We start from the raw sequence: 6,600 nt of genomic DNA, 5'->3' as shown, positions 1-6,600 counted from the left end.
CCAAAAAAAAAAAAAAAAAAAAAAAAAAAAAAAAAAAGAATCCGTTTGCCAATGTAGGGGACACGGGTTCAAACCCTGGTCCGGGAAGATCCCACATGCCGCGGAGCAACTAAGCCTGCACACCACAACTACTAAGCCTGTGCTCTAAAGCCCACGCGCCACAACTACTTGAGCCCATGCACCATAACTACTGAAGCCCACGCGCCCTAGAGCCCACACACCGCAACTACTGAGCCCACGTGCCTCGACTACAGAAGCCTGTGCACTCTAGGGCTAGTGTGCCACAACTACTGAGCCTGCATGCTGCAACTACTGAAGCCTGTGCACCTAGAGCCCATGCTCCGCAACAAGAGAAGCCACTGTATTGAGAAGCCCATGCACCACAACAAAGAGTAGCCCCTGCTAGCCGCACGTAGAGAAAGCCCACACAGCAATGAGGACCCAACACAGCCAAAATAAATAAATAAACTCTCAGTAAACTAGGAACAAAGAGGAACTTCCTCAACTTGATAAAGTAATCTACAAAAGCCTACAGGTAACATCATACATAATGGTGAGAAACTAGCAGCTTTCCCACTAATATAAGGAACAAGGCAAGGATGTCCCCTTTCACCACTCCTTTTCAACACTGTACTGGAAGTCCTAGCTAACGCAACAAGACAAGAAAAGGAAACAAAAGGTATACTGATTAGGAAGGAAGAAATAAAACTGTCTTTGTTGTCAGATGACAAAATTGTCTATGTAGAAAATCTGAAAGAATCAACAAAAAAGTCCTGAAACTACTAAGCGATTATAGCAATTTTGCAGAGCACAAGGATAATATATAAAACTCAATCATTTTTCTACATAACATCAATGAACAAGTGGAATCTGAAATTAAAAACAGTATCATTTACATTCACTCACCCCCCAAATGAAATACTTATGTATAAATCTAACAAAATACATACAAGATGTATATGAGGAAAACTGTAAAACTCTGATGAAAGAAATAGAGGAACTAAATAAATGGAGAGATATTACATGTTTGTGGACAGGAAGAGTCAATGTTACCATGATGTCAGTTCTTCCAAACCTGATCTACAGATTCAATGAAATCTCAAAATCCCAGTCAATTATTTTGTGGACATCAACAAACTGGTTCTAAACTTTTAAAAAGGCAAATGACCCAGAATAGCCAAATAATATTGAAAGAGAGGAACAAGGTTGGAGGACGGACACTACCTGACTTAAAGCCTTACTGTAAAGCTACAGTAATCAAGACAGTGAAAGAATAGACAAATAGATCAATGAAACAAACCAGAGATCCAAGAAATAGACCCACATACATGTAGTCAACTGATCTTTGACAAAGGAACAAATACAATGGAGCAAAGACAGTCTTTTCAAAAAACGGTGCTGGAATAACTGGACATCCACATGCAAAAAAAATAATGTAAACACAGACTTTATACCCATCACAAAAGTTAACTAAAAATGGATCACAAACTTAACTGTAAAATACAAAATTACAAAAGTCCTAGAAAATAACACAGGAGAAAATCTGATGACTTTCAGTTTAGCAATCACTTTTTAGACACAGCACCAAGGGCATGATCCATGAAAGAAATAACTGATAAGCTGTACTCCACTAAAATGAAAATTTTTCACTCTGTCAAAGACACTGTCAAGAGAGTGGAAAGACAAGCCACAAACTGGGAGAAAATATCTGCAACAGACACATCTGATAAAGGACTATTATCCAAAATATACAAAGAACTCTTAAAAATTCAACAATAAGAAAATAAACAACCAAAGACTTTAAGGGACTGCTTCCCAAAGAAGATACACAGATGACAAACAATAAGCATATGAAAAGATGCTCCACATCACTTGTCATTAGGGAACTGCAAATTACACCAATGAGATTCCACTATACACCTGTTAGAATGCCCAAGATCCAGAACACTGACAACACCAAATGCTGGTGAGGATGTGGAGCAACAGGAGTTCTCATTCATTGCTGGTGGGAATGCAACATGGCACAGCTACTTTGGGAGATAGTTTGATGGTTTCTTACAAAGATAAACATGCTGTCACCGTACGACCCAGCAATCATGCTCCCTGGTATTCACCCAATGAAGTTAAAAACTTATGTCCACACAAAAACCTGCACACAGATGCTTATGGTAGCCTTATTCTCAACTTCCCAAATTTGGAAGTGACCAAGATGTTCTTCAGTAGGTGAATGGATATAAACTGTGGTACATCTAGACAATGGAATATTATTCAGCACTAAAACAAAATGAGCTATCAAGCCATGAAAAGAAACGAAGAGATCTTAAATGAATATTACTAGGTCAAAAAAAGCCAATCTGAAAAAGCTACATACTGTCTGATTCCAACTACACGACATTCTGGAAAAGGCAAAACTATAGAGATAGTGAAAAGATGTTCTGGAAAAGGCAAAACGATGGAGACAATGAAGTGGTTGGTGGGGGGAGGGGAGGCAGGGAGGGAAGGGAGGGATGAACAGGTGGTGCACAGAGGAGTTTCAAATGCAGTGAAACTACCCTGTATGATACTACAATGGTGAATGCATGTGACACATTCATCAAAACCCACAGAATGTACACCAAGAGTGAACCCTAATGTAAACTACAGATTTTGGATGACAATGATGCGTCAGCGTAGATTCATCCACTTTAACAAGCATACCATCTGGTGGGGATTGCTGATAACGGGGAAGGCTGTAGGTGTCTGGGGGCAGGTGGCATATGGGGAATCTCTGTACCTTCAGCCCAGCTTTGCTGTAAACCTAATACTGCTCAAACAAACACGAATTCTTACAAAAGCAACAATAACAAAAATACTCCACCTTGCATGATCCAAGACAGCATTCAGAGAAGGGAAAGGAGACCCCAATTCTCCTGGATGGCCCTGCTCTGTATTCAGGTAGGGTGATTATCCAGTCAGAGCAGAGTTTGGTTCCCAAGCCTACCATTTGCTTATTCAGCCACAAACACGTGATGAGCACGTACCAGGAGCAAGGCACAGGGTGAGAAACGGAAAATATGAAGATGAACACGGCGTGAACATGGACTTTGAAGGGCTAATGGCCTGTCAACGCAGACACAAACAGGTAATTTCCACGCAATGGACAAAGCGCAGTGACAGGGATAGCAGGGGCATTGTGGAGCACAAAGGGGAAGGGCAATTAATCCAGAGGGGGACAAAGAAAGAGGAGAAGGGCTTCCTGGAAGAGATCTCCCGCAAGTTAGCTCCTGAGAGATGAACTGGAGACTCAGGAAAGGAAGTGGAGCAGGGCTCCCAGGTCAGCCCGCAGGACAGAGACATGAGTGAGATGCACAGATGGGCGGCAACCAGATGTGTTCAGGAAATTATGTCAGGTTTGGGGTCACTGGAGACCACTGTTACATGTTTACTCTTTAAATGTCACTTTCTCTAAACTGTGAACTCCATCAAAAAGGGACCAGGTCTCTACATCGTTTCGAGCAGAGTCTGTGGCACACAGTTCAGTACCTCACACACTAATCAATCACTGTTGAATAAAATATAGAATATGAGAATTTTTCTAAATATTTAATAAAACAAAGAGAAATAGGAAGTGGTTCTGTTCTCAACAGCCTTAATTTCATGATAAGAACTCAGCCTTTCCCCTCTGGAGGGCCAGAAGCTATTCAAGTGGTTTCCATACTGAATTGGCATCATCTGAATAGCATTTCAGATTACTCAGGAGGACAGACTTAACCTCGGGGAGAAAGAAGCAAAAAACTGTTCCAACAATGCAGGAGAGAGAAGATGACGCTCTGATAAGGGGAGAAAGAATTAAGCAGAAAACACAGGTTTAAGAAATGATGACATCTTAAAGGTAGTAGAGCCTAGATGCCACCCAGGATGAGGTGAGGGGTGGGAAGGATAGGATGAATCCCATTTTGGTGGCTTTTTATCTATTTCCACTTTTCCATCTTAATATATGAACACCCTAATAAAAGCCATGAAATCCACTGGAAAATGAAATAGGAAATAGAGAAAAGAAATCCTTCACCTGGGATTTGTTCATTTTCTGTTGTTCTTGGAAGACTGTCAAAACCTGGGAAGGCATTCCTGGAAGAGGAGGAAAGAGGAACAGGATGATGAGAGCTCCCCAACGCTTTTCCTAAAAACTTCCACACGCCAGCTGGGCAACCTTTAATCCTGGAGAAGTAGAGGAAGGTTAACACCTGCCCCTTCGTGACTCCTTAAACCCACAATGTTCCCTACTCCTTTAACTATCTATGTTCCCCTCTCACTAACACAGAAGTATTTAAAGCAGAATTATTAAGCAAATGATAGCATCTCAAAATATGAAATATGATGCCTTCATTAAAACATATAGCAGGGGGAAAAAACCCTAAAGGCTATTTTGCATAACTGTTTTTCTACCAAGATGTTAACCCCCTGAGTCCGAGAATCCTCATAAAGTTTTGAAAAAAGGGATAGGTGCCTTAAACTTGTTTTTTTTTTTTAAAGAAAAACTGTTTCTTCTAACTTGCTTTTTCTCAAAAGGAATTTCTTTTAATATTTATCTATTTATTATTATTTTTTTATGGCTGCACCGGGTCTTAATTGCAGCACAGGGGATCTTTAGTTGAAGCATGTGGACTTCTTAGTTGCAGCATGCATGCGGGATCTAGTTCCCTGACCCGGGCCCCTGCACTGGAAGCATGAAGTCTTACCCACTGGACCACCAGGGACATCCTCAAAAGGATTTTTTTAAGAGGAAATGTGTTTCCGTGCTATCGTGTGGACAGCACATGCCAGGACTTCTATGTGCCTCTTACCGATTCTTCACAAGTCATTTCCCCTTTCAGGCTTTTTCCCTTCTGTCAAATGAAAAAAAAAAATAAATAATCCTGGCAAACCGTCTGGGAACTACTATTGACTCTAAGAACAGGAACGACAGAAAAGCGCTGCCCAGCTTCTGGAAAAAACTGGTGGAGAATGGAGGGAGGGGAGGGTGCCATTTGGGGTGGGGTTAAAGATAAAAGCTTCCCAGCTGCGGAATCCCCCAGCATCCCACCACTCCCGCCACGTGTCTCACTCAGTCCCAGCTCCCTTCTCTCTTCCAAAGTGACTCACAGCTGATGGTGGTGAAATCACTCAAGCCTCCGCCCTCCGGGCGATTCGCTCCTTTTCTGGGTTTCTTCCGCTTCTCTTCTGAAGCTCCGATGAGTCTTGGGTCAGAGGCTAGAGGGAGCGGGGGTTCTTCCCTGTGAGATTCCCGTTCCTGGAGTCCCCCTCCTTCCGGCTCAGTAGAGATGCTCTGTTCCAGTAGAGCCTAGGGGACAAATTCACTTCTGCGGGAACCTTCATCCGGTCGCCCTATCTGCCTCTCTGAGAACACGCAGCTCCAGAGACCTCAGGCCGCACTTCTACGACCGCAGAGGAGGCTGAGGACAAAGGCGGGCCGGCCGCGGCTTATGCCCTCGGCCCCTGGACGGCACAGCTGCGGGGCGTCTCCGTCGCGGCCGGAGGCTGTCCCGGACGGCGCTGGGCCATACGGATACCAGCCTAAGGGAACTAGGGAAACCCGGGATGCACACCGCCGCCGCAAGCCTCCGGCACACACGCTTCGGTTACGTACTCGGGCCCGAGGAACGCGCGCCACGCCGCGCCAAGCAGCATCACGGGGCTAGTCTTACCTCCCCGGGCTGCGGGGCCCGATGGGGTCTGTCGCTCAGTCCTCTGGGCCGCGTTCGGGCCGCCTCGGCGATTACGAGGATGGAGACCCTGCAGCCAGCGCGGCCTCTCCCACAAACGCGGCCCTTCCCGCGCGTTCGCTCGGGACCCCCAGTCTCCCTCCATTCAGTGTGGACGCGGCCTAGTTGGCGCTGCCTCTGCCTCCGCCCTGCGCCCCTCTTCACAGCCTCGGGAGGCCCGCGCTGAACAGGTCGCCGACCTCCAGGGCCTACCGCCCGCCCCACGCGCTGCCGCGCCCAGACAGGCCCGAGACCACCAGGGAGCCCCGCCGAGGACCGACGCGCGCCTGCGCACAGAGCCCGACGCCGTTTTAGGTCCTCGGCGAGCTCCGCCCACTGTGGGGCGGGGCCTGCGCGGGGCCCTTCCCTCTCCACCCCCAACCCCCCACACATCCTAGTCCGCCCCCCCCTGCCCCTCCCCCTCCCCGCCCCCGCCCCTACATCACCCCCACAGCATCCCAGCCCCTACCGCTCTGCATCACCATCACCCCCACCTGGAGATGACGGGCCTCCTCGCAGTCGCCAGCTAGAGAGAGATTTAAGAACACAGATGAAAAAGTTAACCAAATTAGCCCAGCCAAGCAATTTTTTTTTTTTTTTTTGGCATTGCTGCCGGGCTTGTGGGATGTTAGGTCCCCTACCAGGGATGGAACCCGCCCCGCCGCAGTGAGAGCTTGGAGTCCTTACCACTGGACCGCCAGGGAATTCCCCAAGCAATTTTTTTTTTTAATGTGAATGAAAAAGAAGTAATGGGGGTGCAAAATTTAAGATTCAATACACGAAAATTGAAGGTAAGTCAAAATGCACACAAGTGAAGGGGGGGGGCAAGTATCTCACACATTCTCCCAGAGATGACTGT

The sequence above is a fragment of the Lipotes vexillifer genome, unplaced genomic scaffold (genome assembly GCF_000442215.2).
Source record: "Lipotes vexillifer unplaced genomic scaffold, Lipotes_vexillifer_v1.1 scaffold778, whole genome shotgun sequence".
NCBI lineage: Eukaryota > Metazoa > Chordata > Mammalia > Artiodactyla > Lipotidae > Lipotes > Lipotes vexillifer.
This window is presented reverse-complemented; position numbering follows the sequence as displayed.